This window comes from Heptranchias perlo, unplaced genomic scaffold (assembly GCF_035084215.1).
Source record: "Heptranchias perlo isolate sHepPer1 unplaced genomic scaffold, sHepPer1.hap1 HAP1_SCAFFOLD_73, whole genome shotgun sequence".
In the NCBI taxonomy this organism is placed as follows: Eukaryota; Metazoa; Chordata; class Chondrichthyes; order Hexanchiformes; family Hexanchidae; genus Heptranchias; species Heptranchias perlo.
Window position 1 is genome coordinate 388089 of NW_027139761.1, and position 15260 is coordinate 403348.

The 15260-nt window shown below is 43.2% G+C and overlaps 2 non-coding genes across 2 annotated transcripts; one reads left to right on the plus strand and one right to left on the minus strand.

The window, feature by feature from the left end:
• The first annotated feature begins 12854 nt into the window (after positions 1-12854).
• On the plus strand, positions 12855-12928 carry trnai-aau (transfer RNA isoleucine (anticodon AAU)). The gene has a single exon. It is a non-coding gene; the product is annotated as a tRNA-Ile (tRNA).
• A 526-nt stretch (positions 12929-13454) lies between these two features.
• On the minus strand, positions 13455-13544 carry trnap-ugg (transfer RNA proline (anticodon UGG)). Its single transcript is given in 2 exon segments — positions 13455-13490; positions 13509-13544. It is a non-coding gene; the product is annotated as a tRNA-Pro (tRNA).
• Between the last annotated feature and the right edge of the window lie 1716 nt (positions 13545-15260).

Genomic DNA, 15260 nt, shown 5'->3' on the forward strand with positions numbered 1-15260 from the left:
CTGGCCTTGCCAGAGACGCCCACATCCCATGAATATTCAAAAACATGGCTGACCTGTGACCTAACTCCAAAAACCCACCTTAGCCCCATATCTCTTAATACCTTTGGTTAGCAAAAACCTGTCAATCTCAGATTTAAAATTTACAATTGATCTCGCATCAACTGCCGTTTGCAGAACTGTGTTCCATACTTCTACCAACCTTTGCGTGTAGAAGTGTTTTTTAACTTTTCTCCTGAAAGTCCTGGCTCTAATTTTTAGGCGATGTTCCCTAAACCTTGACTCCCAACCAGCAGAAATAGTTCATCTCTATCTACCCCTTCAGTTCCCCTTAATATCTTGAAACTTCGATCAAATCATCCCTTAATCTTCTGAATTCCAGGGAATGCAACCTTAGTTTGTATAATCTCTCCTCGTAATTTAACGCTTGGAATCCAGGTATCATTCTAGTAAATCTATGCTTCACTCTTTCGAAGGCCGATATATCCTTCCTAAGGTGCGGTGCCCAGAATTGATCACAGTACTCCAGGTTTGGTCTCACCAGAAGCTTCATATAGCTGCAGCATGACTTTTACCCCCTTGTATTCTAGCCCTCTAGATATAAGGGGCAACATTCCATTAGCCTTTTTGATAATTTTATGCACCTGTCCATGACATTTTAATGATGTATGTACATAGACCCCTAAGTCCCTTTGAACCTCAACAGTTTCGAGTAATTCACCATTTCGAAAGTATTCTGATCTAAACTTTTTGGGTCCAAAGTGGACGGCCTCACACGTCCTTCCATTGAAATCCATTTGCCACAGTTTTGCCCATTCACTTAATCTAGTAATATCTCTCTGTAATCTCATTCTTCCATCTACACTGCTTCCGATTCTGTCTATCTTTGTGTCATTAGCAAACTTGGATATGTGGTTCTCGATCCCGTCATCGAATATCAATGAGACCGCCCAAACTGGGGTAAATTCACATTCAGCTTCAATCTCCACATCATCTTGAGACATTTTATTTACTCCGTGTGTGTTGCGCCTTGGAAACTTCTGCACTTCATCATCTGGACATCAACTATAATTCAATTCTCACAACTGCAAAGATGTCAGAATCCAATTGGTGACTTTTCACTAAAAACATTGATATAACAGGAATCGTCTGGAATTTGAACCCGGGACTTCTCGCATATTCAATTAATGAAACGCCCAAAGCGAGAATCATACCCCTAGACCAACGAGCCACTGGGTGCAAGGCCGTGCAGCCAGTTTAAAATTTCACCACCCTCTTCAGCCAATCGGCCATCCTTTCAAACCGCTCCTGTCCATCCAATCTCGTTTTCGATTCCGATGTACAGCAATATCAAGTAGTATACTAACTATTTCCAGTCACCAATATTAGCCTCTCTTTACTAAATTCGTTTACAATGTACGACTTGTTTTATCAAATAAGACTTTTCAGAATTAGTTAATCTGAAGCTACATTGGCATCTGTCTCGGCATCGTCAGAGTATACAAGCTACCAGAGGTATACTTTACTCAAATTGCTGTTTTCTATCGCTGTGAGGGCGAAGAGACACAAATGTGGAGATATTAGCTACGAATTGATCAGCTGGGTTTCATCTTTACTTTTCCGACCGTCTCAGTCTTTTTTTCCTTTACCTTTCGCTGCTGGTGTTGCAGGTTAGATCAGCCTTTACCGTTCCAGGAAGCCTGAGAATTCCATCAGCGGACAAAACAAAGAGACAAGAGACAGGGAGAGATAGAGAGATTCATGTAAATAAAGTAGAGTATAAATGGGTGGTTCTGCAAAGTAGCAGAATTTTAGTTGCAGATTGGGCAAGATTCTTTCTTGTGTATTTGAATTTTGCAAGCTTACATTGGGCACCCAATTAAAAACGCCAGCTACGCTCGAGTATCTCTCATGGTCTGAGAGAGATAAATGAAGTCAATCAGATCTAGTTCATTCATTTGAGCATTGAACGGATCTTTCAATAATAATTTAGCCACCAGAATTCGAACCTGCGAAGGAAAACTCCATTTGATCTTTAATTTATTGCTTCAACCACTCGGCGATCGCAGCGGCACATGGCAGTTCTTGCATGGCTCTCGGTCAGACTGAGTTGGGTTATCACAGGAGCTCTGTCCGACTGCATGTTCTTTCAGATAAGATTCCAAAAGGACACATGCATTTACTGATGATGTAAGTATTGGTGGTTCAGGGGGCGAATTCTCGCTCACCACCTGAAAGGTTTGATTTCTGACCAATGAGGGATCCTTTTGCCTTCCAACAGCATCCACCGAAAATCGGACCACGTGAAACTTTCTTGGCGCCTCATTGGGCAAATCAGGGTCAGTAAATCACAGTTTCGGAGTTTGGATCGCCTCGCGGGTCGAAGGCGCTGCTTTTCGGTCTCCACCTCTCCTGGAGGCGTGGGTTGGATTCTGAATTCCGGCATTTAATCCTTTACAAATACGGAGATATGTTTTTGTTCCTTTGGCTTTGCTTGATTTTTCTGAGCTGTTGATTTGATGCACCCAGAAAATCAACCCGATATCCGTCCACGGCAGGTTTCTTTTTAAGTGAACCAGCAAGAAATATAAGAACGGATTGTCCTTCACAGCAGCTGCTTCGCACTCGCCTCCAAGCACCTCCACGACCAGCAGAGAAATCTTGCCTTGGGTTGGCCCGCTCCCTGAATACATTAATTACATTGCTACAATCGACGGTATCGAGCATCAGCAAGTGAACAACAGCAGAACGGAAAACCACAGTAATCATGAATGATGCTGAGAAGAGCCCGAGCCTGTGGAAGACAGATCAGGTTACCGGAAAGAAACAGCCGCCGCGAGCTTTCGGAAGCAGGGAAAGTCTGTCTGTCTGACTGACTGGGAAAAGATTTTTTGCATGAAAGTGAGTGCGGTTTGACGTGTTGCAGCTCGAAGGCGCTCCCTTCTGGTGAGGAGAGGCAAATGCTCCAGCAAAACAGCCGTGTTCGAGCAGACACAGAAAGCCTGAAGATTTGAGAAAGGAAAAGAGGCGTCCTGATCCACAGCGCCAAAATTTTGAGCTGTAAACTTCCGAGAGCGTCCTTGAGCTAATTGCTGCTTGATCGCTCCTGTGAGACGGAATTGAACCAACGATCGCAAAGATTTACTCCTTTGAAGTGTTCTGTTCGACCAGCAAAGCTGTCGGAGGCCAAAAAAAAAGTACCTCTCTTTGGTAATTGTTTAGTGAGCGCCTTTTGATGCTCTCAGACTCGTGGTGTCCCGTGCTCATGACCGAGGCTGACTCGGGACCTGTTCATCTCGCAGCGCTGTGAGAGTGTGAGCTGCTGCTTACTTTCTGCAATCTGAGCCAGTGGTGCAGTAAATAACGTATCTTCTAATAGATTAAAAACATTATAGGTTTGACTCTTACTCGGTTTAAAGGCTTCTGAATTTTTTGTATTACTTTATGACTTACAATGTGTAAAATGATAAAAATTCATCACATGCAAAGAGCAAAAATCTTATTAAAGTTTTGACTGTCTCTTGATGACCATGTCAGTATCTCCTTCAGTCTGAAATAAAAAGTTACCTGTTGATTAATGCTGATTCAAACAATGATGCAACGACGAACTGCGATTACTTTGCTTAATGCAGTTAATTCAATAGGTTCTTAATTCTTGTATAACGTTCATTCCCTGACTGGGAATCGAACCACGTGGCGGTGAAAACACCGAACTCAAACCACCAGCCCACCGGGGAGTTCTCAACATTCCGCACCAGACACTGTGGAACTGATAGCATTTATTTCTCTTTCACTCTTTCGTGATTCATTCAGCTCTGTGTTTATTCTCAGGCCTCTGATCTCTCCATTCCTTTCAGCATTTGATTCCGGATATTCTTGTCGTTAAATATGAATGATACCATATCTCACAGCCCCGGTATGTTTGCTGTTTCTCTCTGCAGTTCTGTCCAAAATCAAACTGTACGCAGATACCGACAGTCTCTCTCTCTCTCTCACTCCCCACAGAAGCAGCAGGAGATGCCACTTTAAACGTCCAGTTGCTTCAAACGATGCCCGACAGACCTGCGTTGTCTTGCAGCTTTCCCAGGAGCTACATTTGATTCGGTGCGTGAATTTTGGGAAATTGAATGATTTTCACCGGCAGCTTGTGGTAGTATATTACCTCACTTTCTATTTCGTGTATATGGCTACTTGTACTTGGTGCTGTCATTGACTGAACATCACGTTTTGTCCCGATCGTAGTTCGAATAGAAAATGCTGTTTTGTGCGAGCAGCTTGCCTGGCCCGAAAATGACAAATGGATCGCAGCAAAGAATGTTCAGCGTTACCTTGTGATCTAGTGTTTAGCATTGGGCGCTTTCATCGCCACGACAACAGTTCGATTGGTATCTGTCTCAACATCTGCCTATTATACGCTCTACCAAAAGTATGCTGCACTCAAATTGCTGATTTTTTCACTGTGAGGGCGAAGAGACATGAGTGGACATTAGTTCTGAATTCATCAGCTGCATTGCAACTTTGCTTCTCCTACCGTCTCCGCCTTCCTATCTTTACACTTCTCTGCAGCTTCAATCATCCTTGGCCGTTTAATAAAGCCTGAGAAGTCCATGAGGTGAAAACACAGAGAGTCAAGAGACAGATTAAAGTAAAGAAACAAATATCAAGTTCTGCGAACGAGCAAGAATTTAACATGGAGCTCGGGAGAGATTCCTTCAAATGTCTTGTAAGAGACTATTGGACACTCGTCCGCTGAAGTATCTGTTTGAAGGAGAGAAATGTGGTTGGTTAAATCTGGTTCACATTCATTTGAGCTTCAAACAACATTGAAAAACTGGACCTCGCTCAGAATCAATCGTCAAATATTCCAAAGCGAGAATCACACCCCAAGACTAACAAGCCACCGGTAACAAACCACCGGTAATAAACCACTGCAGCCACTGCACAATTAAGTACCAGCCGCAGCCGATCGGTGATCCTTTAAGATCTCTTCGATCCATTCAATCACGTTTTCGATTCCGATGAAGAGAAATGTCGAGTTGCACACTAACTGTTTCCTCTGTTCTCTTTCGCAAACACATCACTGAACAAAACGACACAAGTCACCCAGGCAAAATAATTCAGTTCAACATCATGAGCTTCCGATGGACCTGCGAGGACAGGGTGACCAAGCCTGCGTTCAGTCGTGAAGTTCAGTTGGTTCGAGCGTGGTGCGACTAATACCAAGGTCGTGGGTTCGATCCCCGTACGGTCGATGAGGTTCTTATTGCAATATTTTGGTTACTTTTATAAGTTTGGCATACTTCAGAAACAAGCGAATCCACACAATATGTCATAAGATTAATTTTTTTTAGAGTAGCATCCATTAATATGTTTTCTGATCTATTTTTTGAGGTTCAAAGTGGACGGCCTCACACTTGCTGACGTTGAAATCCATTTGCCGCAGTTTTGCCCATTTACTTAATCGAGTAATATCTCTCTGTAATCTCATTCTTCCATCTACACTGCTGATAATTCTGTCCATCTTTGTGTCATCGGCAAACTTGGATATGTGGTTCTCGATCCCGTCATCTAATATCAATGAAACCGTCGAAATTGGGGTAAATTCACATTCAGCTTCAATCTCCACATCATCTTGAGACATTTTATTTACTCCGTGTGTGTTGCGCCTTGGGAACTTCTGCACTTTGTCCTCTGGAGCTCAAATAGAATTCAATTCAAACAACTGCAAAGATGTCAGAATCCAATTGGTGACTTTTCACTAAAAGCAGTGAAATAACAGTACTCGTCCGTGAGTTGATCCCGGGACCTCTCGCATATTCCATTAGAAAAACGACCAGAGCGAGAATCATACCCCTAGACCAACGAGCCGCTTGCTAGAGAACCCTGCAGCCGGTCTAAAATTTCACCATAGTCTTCAGCCGATCGGCGATCCTTTCCAACCGCTTCTGTCCACCCAATCTCGTTTTCTATTCCTATATACAGCAATATCAAGTTGTACACTACCTATTTCCAGTCACCAATATTAGCCTCTCTTTACTAAATTCGTTTACAATGTACGACTTGTTTTTTCAAATGATACTTTTCAGAATTAGTTAATCTGAAGCTACATTGGCATCTGTCTCGGCATCGTCAGAGTATACAAGCGACCATAAGTATACTTTATTCACATTGCTGTCTTCTTTCACTGTGAGGGCGAAGAGACAAAAATGTGGAGACATTAGCTACGAATTTATCAGCTGGGTTGCACCTTTACTTTTCCGACCGACTCAGTCTTTTTTTCCTTTCCCTTTCCCTGCTGGTGTTGCAGGTTCGATCAGCCTTTACCGTTCCAGGAAGCCTGAGAAGTCCATCAGGGGACAACACAGAGACAAGAGACAAGGAGAGATAGAGAGATTCATGTAAATAAAGTCGAGTATAAATGGGTGGTTCTGCAAAGTAGCAGAATTTTAGTTGCAGATTGGGCAAGATTCTTTCTTGTGTATTTGAATTTTGCAAGAGTACATTGGGCACCCAATTAAAAGCGCCGGCCACGCTCGAGTATCTCTCATGCTCTGAGAGAGATAAATGAAGTGAATTAGATCCAGTTCATTAATTTGAGCATTGAACGGATCTTTAAACAATAATTCAGCGAGCAGAAATCAAACCTGCGAAGGAAAACTCCATTTGATCTTGAATTTAACGCTTCAACCACTCGGCGATCGCAGCGGCACATGGCAGTCCTTGCATGGCTGTGGATGCCACTTTAAACTGCCAGTTGCTTCAAACGATGCCCGATAGACCGGCGTTGTCTTGTAGCTTTCCCAGGAGCTTCATTTGATTCGGTGGGTCAAGTTTGGGAAATTGAACGATTTGCACCGGCAGCTTGTGGTAGGAAATTACCTCATTTTCATGACCGGCAATGAACCACTGCAGCCACTGCAGAATTCGGTGCCACCCACAGCCGATCGGCCATCCTTTCAGACCTCTTCTATCCATCCAATCACGTTTTCTATTCCGATGTAGAGAAATGTCGAGTTGCACACTAACTATTTCCTCCGTTCTCTTTCGCAAACATATCACTGAACCAAACTTCACAAGTCACTCAGGAAAAATAATTCAGTTCAAAATCATTAGCTTCCGAAGGACCTGCGAGGACAGACTGACCAAACCTGCGTTCAGTCGTGAAGCTTGTGGGTGTGTTGTGATCCGAAGGGACAGAGACAGGCCTGCGACACAGAGCGAAGGCAGGAACTCAGAAATGTGGCCATTAATGGGCAGACAGTCCGTCACAGTCATTGATTCTGACACACGGCCCGGTAGTTGTTCAGTCAGTCGGGGAGCGAGGCCTGCAGCCAGCAAACAAAAAGCCTGGCCTGAGAATAAGGCAGAGACCCAATCAGACGGATAAACAGACAGACAGATAGACAGACAGACATCTGATTCAACGTCAAAACGCAGCGTGATCGAATCACGTTGCGGTGATATCATTTTCTCAGCAGCTCAGGGTCCTGCCCACAGGTTTTATAGCGGGGCAGTGTTTTATCGATCGGCTGTTCATTGTTCGTAAAATAATATTGATCGGAATTTAATTTGTTACATTAATGTGCTCTTTGTTTGTTAATTTTTATCTAAATCCTCGACAATGTATACAGAAACAAGTAACAATGTTTAAGGGATGTGGTTTATTTGATATTCGTTCAAAAACCCTGTCAGCCGGTGCAAAAATAAACACAAACTACCCAACACGTGGGTAAGCCCATAAAGTGAAGATGTTTACATAACCGGTTAGCTCAGTTGGTTGGAGCGTGGTGCTAATAACGTCAAGTCGTGGTTTCGATCCCCGTACGGGCCATAAGGTTTCTATTGCAATATTTTGATAACTTTTAAAAGTTTGGCAGACTTCAGAAACAGGCGGATCCACACAAGATGTCATGAGGTCAATTTTTTGGAGTAACATCAATTAATATGTTTTCTCATCTATCTTTTTGAGGTCCAAAGTGGACGGCCTCAAACTTGCTTACGTTGAAATCCATTTGCAGCAGTTTTGCCCATTCACTTAATCTAGTAATATCTCTCTGTAATCTCATTCTTCCATCCACACTGCTTATAATTCTATCTATCTTTGTGTCATCGGCAAACTTGGATATGTGGTTCTCGATCCCGTCATCTAATATCAATGAGACCGCCTAAATTGGGGTAAATTCACATTCAGCTTCAATCTCCACATCATCTTGAGACATTTTATTTACTCCGTGTGTGTTGCGCCTTGGAAACTTCTGCACTTTGTCCTCTGGAGCTCAAATATAATTCAATTCGAACAACTGCAAAGATGTCAGAATCCAATTGGTGACTTTTCACTAAAAAGCAGTGAGATAACAGGGCTCGTCCGGGATTTCAACCCGGGACCTCTCGCATATTCCATTAGAAAAACGCCCAAAGCGAGAATCATACCCCTAGACCAACGAGCCGCTTGTTAAAAAGCCCTGCAGCCGGTCTAAAATTTCACCATAGACTTCAGCCGATCGGCTTTCCTTTCCAACCGCTTCTGTCCACCCAATCTCGTTTTCTATTCCAAAATACAGCAATATCAAGTTGTACACGACCTATTTCCAGTCACCAATATTAGCCTCTCTTTACTAAATTCGTTTACAATGTACGACTTGTTTTTTCAAATAATACTTTTCAGAATTAGTTAATCTGAAGCTACATTGGCATCTGTCTCGGCATCGTCAGAGTATACAAGCGACCATATGTATATTTTACTCACATTGCTGTTTTCTTTCACTGTGAGGGCGAAGAGACAAAAATGTGGAGACATTAGCTACGAATTTATCAGCTGGGTTGCACCTTTACTTTTCCGACCGTCTCAGTCTTTTTTTCCTTTACCTTTCCCTGCTCGTGTTGCAGGTTAGATCAGCCTTTACCGTTCCAGGAAGCCTGAGAAGTCCATCAGGGGACAACACAGAGACAAGAGACAAGGAGAGATAGAGAGATTCATGTAAATAAAGTCGAGTATAAATGGGTGGTTCTGCAAAGTAGCAGAATTTTAGTTGCAGATTGGGCAAGATTCTTTCTTGTGTATTTGAATTTTGCAAGAGTACATTGGGCACCCAATTAAAAGCGCCGGCCACGCTCGAGTATCTCTCATGCTCTGAGAGAGATAAATGAAGTGAATTAGATCCAGTTCATTAATTTGAGCATTGAACGGATCTTTAAACAATAATTCAGCGAGCAGAAATCAAACCTGCGAAGGAAAACTCCATTTGATCTTGAATTTAACGCTTCAACCACTCGGCGATCGCAGCGGCACATGGCAGTCCTTGCATGGCTGTGGATGCCACTTTAAACTGCCAGTTGCTTCAAACGATGCCCGATAGACCGGCGTTGTCTTGTAGCTTTCCCAGGAGCTTCATTTGATTCGGTGGGTCAAGTTTGGGAAATTGAACGATTTGCACCGGCAGCTTGTGGTAGGAAATTACCTCATTTTCATGACCGGCAATGAACCACTGCAGCCACTGCAGAATTCGGTGCCACCCACAGCCGATCGGCCATCCTTTCAGACCTCTTCTATCCATCCAATCACGTTTTCTATTCCGATGTAGAGAAATGTCGAGTTGCACACTAACTATTTCCTCCGTTCTCTTTCGCAAACATATCACTGAACCAAACTTCACAAGTCACTCAGGAAAAATAATTCAGTTCAAAATCATTAGCTTCCGAAGGACCTGCGAGGACAGACTGACCAAACCTGCGTTCAGTCGTGAAGCTTGTGGGTGTGTTGTGATCCGAAGGGACAGAGACAGGCCTGCGACACAGAGCGAAGGCAGGAACTCAGAAATGTGGCCATAAATGGGCAGACAGTCCGTCACAGTCATTGATTCTGACACACGGCCCGGTAGTTGTTCAGTCAGTCGGGGAGCGAGGCCTGCAGCCAGCAAACAAAAAGCCTGGCCTGAGAATAAGGCAGAGACCCAATCAGACGGATAAACAGACAGACAGATAGACAGACAGACATCTGATTCAACGTCAAAACGCAGCGTGATCGAATCACGTTACGGTGATATCATTTTCTCAGCAGCTCAGGGTCCTGCCCACAGGTTTTATAGCGGGGCAGTGTTTTATAGATCGGCTGTTCATTGTTCGTAAAATAATATTGATCGGAATTTAATTTGTTACATTAATGTGCTCTTTGTTTGTTAATTTTTATCTAAATCCTCGACAATGTATACAGAAACAAGTAACAATGTTTAAGGGATGTGGTTTATTTGATATTCGTTCAAAAACCCTGTCAGCCGGTGCAAAAATAAACACAAACTACCCAACACGTGGGTAAGCACATAAAGTGAAGATGTTTACATAACCGGTTAGCTCAGTTGGTTGGAGCGTGGTGCTAATAACGTCAAGTCGTGGGTTCGATCCCCGTACGGGCCATAAGGTTTCTATTGCAATATTTTGATAACTTTTAAAAGTTTGGCAGACTTCAGAAACAGGCGGATCCACACAAAATGTCATAAGGTTAATTTTTTGGAGTGACATCCATTAATATGTTTTCTCATCTATCTTTTTGAGGTCCAAAGTGGACGGCCTCAAACTTGCTTACGTTGAAATCCATTTGCAGCAGTTTTGCCCATTCACTTAATCTAGTGATATCTCTCTGTCATCTCATTCTTCCATCCACAATGCTTATAATTCTATCAATCTTTGTGTCATCGGCAAACTTGGATATGTGGTTCTCGATCCCGTCATCTAATATCAATGAGACCGCCTAAATTGGGGTAAATTCACATTCAGCTTCAATCTCCACATCATCTTGAGACATTTTATTTACTCCGTGTGTGTTGCGCCTTGGAAACTTCTGCACTTTGTCCTCTGGAGCTCAAATAGAATTCAATTCGAACAACTGCAAAGATGTCAGAATCCAATTGGTGACTTTTCACTAAAAAGCAGTGAGATAACAGGGCTCGTCCGGGATTTCAACCCGGGACCTCTCGCATATTCCATTAGAAAAACGCCCAAAGCGAGAATCATACCCCTAGACCAACGAGCCGCTTGTTAAAAAGCCCTGCAGCCGGTCTAAAATTTCACCATAGACTTCAGCCGATCGGCTTTCCTTTCCAACCGCTTCTGTCCACCCAATCTCGTTTTCTATTCCAAAATACATCAATATCAAGTTGTACACGACCTATTTCCAGTCACCAATATTAGCCTCTCTTTACTAAATTCGTTTACAATGTACGACTTGTTTTTTCAAATAATACTTTTCAGAATTAGTTAATCTGAAGCTACATTGGCATCTGTCTCGGCATCGTCAGAGTATACAAGCTACCATATGTATATTTTACTCACATTGCTGTTTTCTTTCACTGTGAGGGCGAAGAGACAAAAATGTGGAGACATTAGCTACGAATTTATCAGCTGGGTTGCACCTTTACTTTTCCGACCGTCTCAGTCTTTTTTTCCTTTACCTTTCCCTGCTGGTGTTGCAGGTTAGATCAGCCTTTACCGTTCCAGGAAGCCTGAGAAGTCCATCAGGGGACAACATAGAGACAAGAGACAAGGAGAGATAGAGAGATTCATGTAAATAAAGTCGCTTATAAATGGGTGGTTCTGCAAAGTAGCAGAATTTTAGTTGCAGATTGGGCAAGATTCTTTCTTGTGTATTTGAATTTTGCAAGAGTACATTGGGCACCCAATTAAAAGCGCCGGCCACGCTCGAGTATCTCTCATGCTCTGAGAGAGATAAATGAAGTGAATTAGATCCAGTTCATTCATTTGAGCATTGAACGGATGTTTAAACAATAATTCAGCGAGCAGAAATCAAACCTGCGAAGGAAAACTCCATTTGATATTGAATTTAACGTTTCAACCACTGGGCGATCGCAGCGGCACATGGCAGGACTGACATGGCTGTAGATGCTACTTTAAACTGCCAGTTGCTTCAAACGATGCCCGATAGACCGGCGTTGTCTTGTAGCTTTCCCAGCAGCTTCATTTGATTCGGTGGGTCAAGTTTGGGAAATTGAATGATTTTCACCGGCAGCTTGTGGTAGTATATTACCTCATTTTCATTACCGGTAATGAACCACTGCAGCCACTGCAGAATTCGGTGCCACCCACAGCCGATCGGCCATCCTTTCAGACCTCTTCTATCCATCCAATCACGTTTTCTATTCCGAAGTAGAGAAATGTCGAGTTGCACACTAACTATTTCCTCCGTTCTCTTTCGCAAACATATCACTGAACCAAACTTCACAAGTCACTCAGGAAAAATAATTCAGTTCAAAACCATTAGCTTCCGAAGGACCTGCGAGGACAGACTGACCAAACCTGCGTTCAGTCGTGAAGCTTGTGGGTGTGTTGTGATCCTAAGGGACAGAGACAGGCCTGCGACACAGAGCGAAGACAGGAACTCAGAAATGTGGCCATAAATGGGCAGACAGTCAGTCACAGTCATTGATTCTGACACACGGCCCGGTAGTTGTTCAGTCAGTCGGGGAGCGAGGCCTGCAGCCAGCAAACAAAAAGCCTGGCCTGAGAATAAGGCCGAGACCCAATCAGACGGATAAACAGACAGACAGACAGACAGACAGACAGGCAGCTCAGGGTCCTGCCCACAGGTTTTATAGCGGGGCAGTGTTTTATGGATGGGCTGTTCATTGTTAGTAAAATAATATTGATCGGAATTTAATTTGTTACATTAAAGTGCTCTTTGTTTGTTAATTTTGATCAACATCCTCGACAGTATATACAGAAACAAGTAACAATGTTTAAGGGATGTGGTTTATTCAATATTCGTTGTAAAACCCTGTCAGCTGGTGTAAAAATAAACACAAACTACCCAACACGCGGGTAAGCCCATAAAGCTAAAATGCGCACATGGCCGGTTAGCTCAGTTGGTTAGAGCGTGGTGCTAATAACGCCAAGGTCGCGGGTTCGATCCCCGTACGGGCCATAAGGTTCCTATTGCCATATTTTGGTAACTTTTAAAAGTTTGGCAGACTTGAGAAACAAGCGATTCCACAAAAAATGTCATAAGGTTAATTTTTTGGAGTGACATCCATTAATATGTTTTCTGATCTATCTTTTTGAGGTCCAAAGTGGACGGCCTCAAACTTGCTTCCGTTGAAATCCATTTGCCGCAGTTTTGCCCATTCACTTAATCTAGTGATATCTCTCTGTAATCTCATTCTTCCATCCACACTGCTTATAATTCTGTCTATCTTTGTGTCATCGGCAAACTTGGATATGTGGTTCTCGATCCCGTCATCTAATATCAATGAGACCGCCTAAATTGGGGTAAATTCACATTCAGCTTCAATCTCCACATCATCTTGAGACATTTTATTTACTCCGTGTGTGTTGCGCCTTGGAAACTTCTGGACTTTGTCCTCTGGAGCTCAAATATAATTCAATTCGAACAACTGCAAAGATGTCAGAATCCAATTGATGACTTTTCACTAAAAAGCAGTGAGATAACAGGGCTCGTCCGGGATTTGAACCCGGGACCTCTCGCATATTCCATTAGAAAAACGCCCAAAGCGAGAATCATACCCCTAGACCAACGAGCCGCTTGCTAGAAAGCCTAGCAGCCGGTCTAAAATTTCACCATAGTCTTCAGCCGATCGGCTATCCTTTCCAACCGCTTCTGTCCACCCAATCTCGTTTTCTATTCCGATTTGCAGCAATATCAAGTTGTACACTACCTATTTCCAGTCACCAATATTAGCCTCTCTTTACTAAATTCGTTTACAATGTACGACTTGTTTCTTCAAATCATACTTTTCAGAATTAGTTAATCTGAAGCGACATTGGCATCTGTCTCGGCATCGTCAGATTGTACAAGCGACCATAAGTATATTTTACTCACATTTCTGTTTCCTTTCACTGTGAGGGCGAAGAGACAAAAATGTGGAGACATTAGCTACGAATTTATCAGCTGGGTTGCACCTTTACTTTTCCGACCGTCTCAATCTTTTTTTTCCTTTCCCTTTCCCTGCTGGTGTTGCAGGTTCGATCAGCCTTTACCGTTCCAGGAAGCCTAAGAAGTCCATCAGGGGACAACATCGAGACAAGAGACAAGGAGAGATAGTGAGATTAATCTAAATAAAGTCGCTTATAAATGGGTGGTTCTGCAAAGTAGCAGAATTTTAGTTGCAGATTGGGCAAGATTCTTTCTTGTGTATTTGAATTTTGCAAGAGTACATTGGGCACCCAATTAAAAGCGCCGGCCACGCTCGAGCATCTCTCATGCACTGAGAGAGATAAATGAAGTGAGTTAGATCCAGTTTATTCATTTGAGCATTGAACGGATCTTTAAAAAATAATTCAGCGAGCAGAAATCAAACCTGCGAAGGAAAACTCCATTTGATCTTGAATTTAACGCTTCAACCACTCGGCGATCGCAGCGGCACGTGGCAGTACTTGCATGGCTGTAGATGCCACTTTAAACTGCCAGTTGCTTCAAACGATGCCCGATAGACCGGCGTTGTCTTGTAGCTTTCCCAGGAGCTTCATTTGATTCGGTGGGTCAAGTTTGGGAAATTGAATGATTTTCAGCGGCAGCTTGTGGTGGTATATTACCTCATTTTCATTAGCGGTAATGAACCACTGCAGCCACTGCAGAATTCGGTGCCACCCACAGCCGATCGGCCATCCTTTCAGACCTCTTCTATCCATCCAATCACGTTTTCTATTCCGATGTAGAGAAATGTCGAGTTGCACACTAACTATTTCCTCCGTTCTCTTTCGCAATCATATCACTGAACAAAACTTCACAAGTCACTCAGGAAAAATAATTCAGTTCAAAATCATTAGCTTCCGAAGGACCTGCGAGGACAGACTGACCAAACCTGCGTTCAGTCGTGAAGCTTGTGGGTGTGTTGTGATCCTAAGGGACAGACACAGGCCTGCGACACAGAGCGATGGCAGGAACTCAGAAATGTGGCCATAAATGGGCAGACAGTCAGTCACAGTCATTGATTCTGACACACGGCCCGGTAGTTGTTCAGTCAGGCGGGCAGCGAGGCCTGCAGCCAGCAAACAAAAAGCCTGGCCTGAGAATAAGGCAGAGACCCAATCAGACGGATAGACAGACAGACATCTGACACAACGTCAAAACGAAGCGTGATCGAATCACGTTGCGGTGATATCATTTTCACAGTAGCTCAGTGTCCTGCCCACAGGTTTTATAGCGGGGCAGTGTTTTATGGATGTGCTGTTCATTGTTGGTAAAATAATATTGATCGGAATTTAATTTGTGACATTAAAGTGCTCTTTGTTTGTTA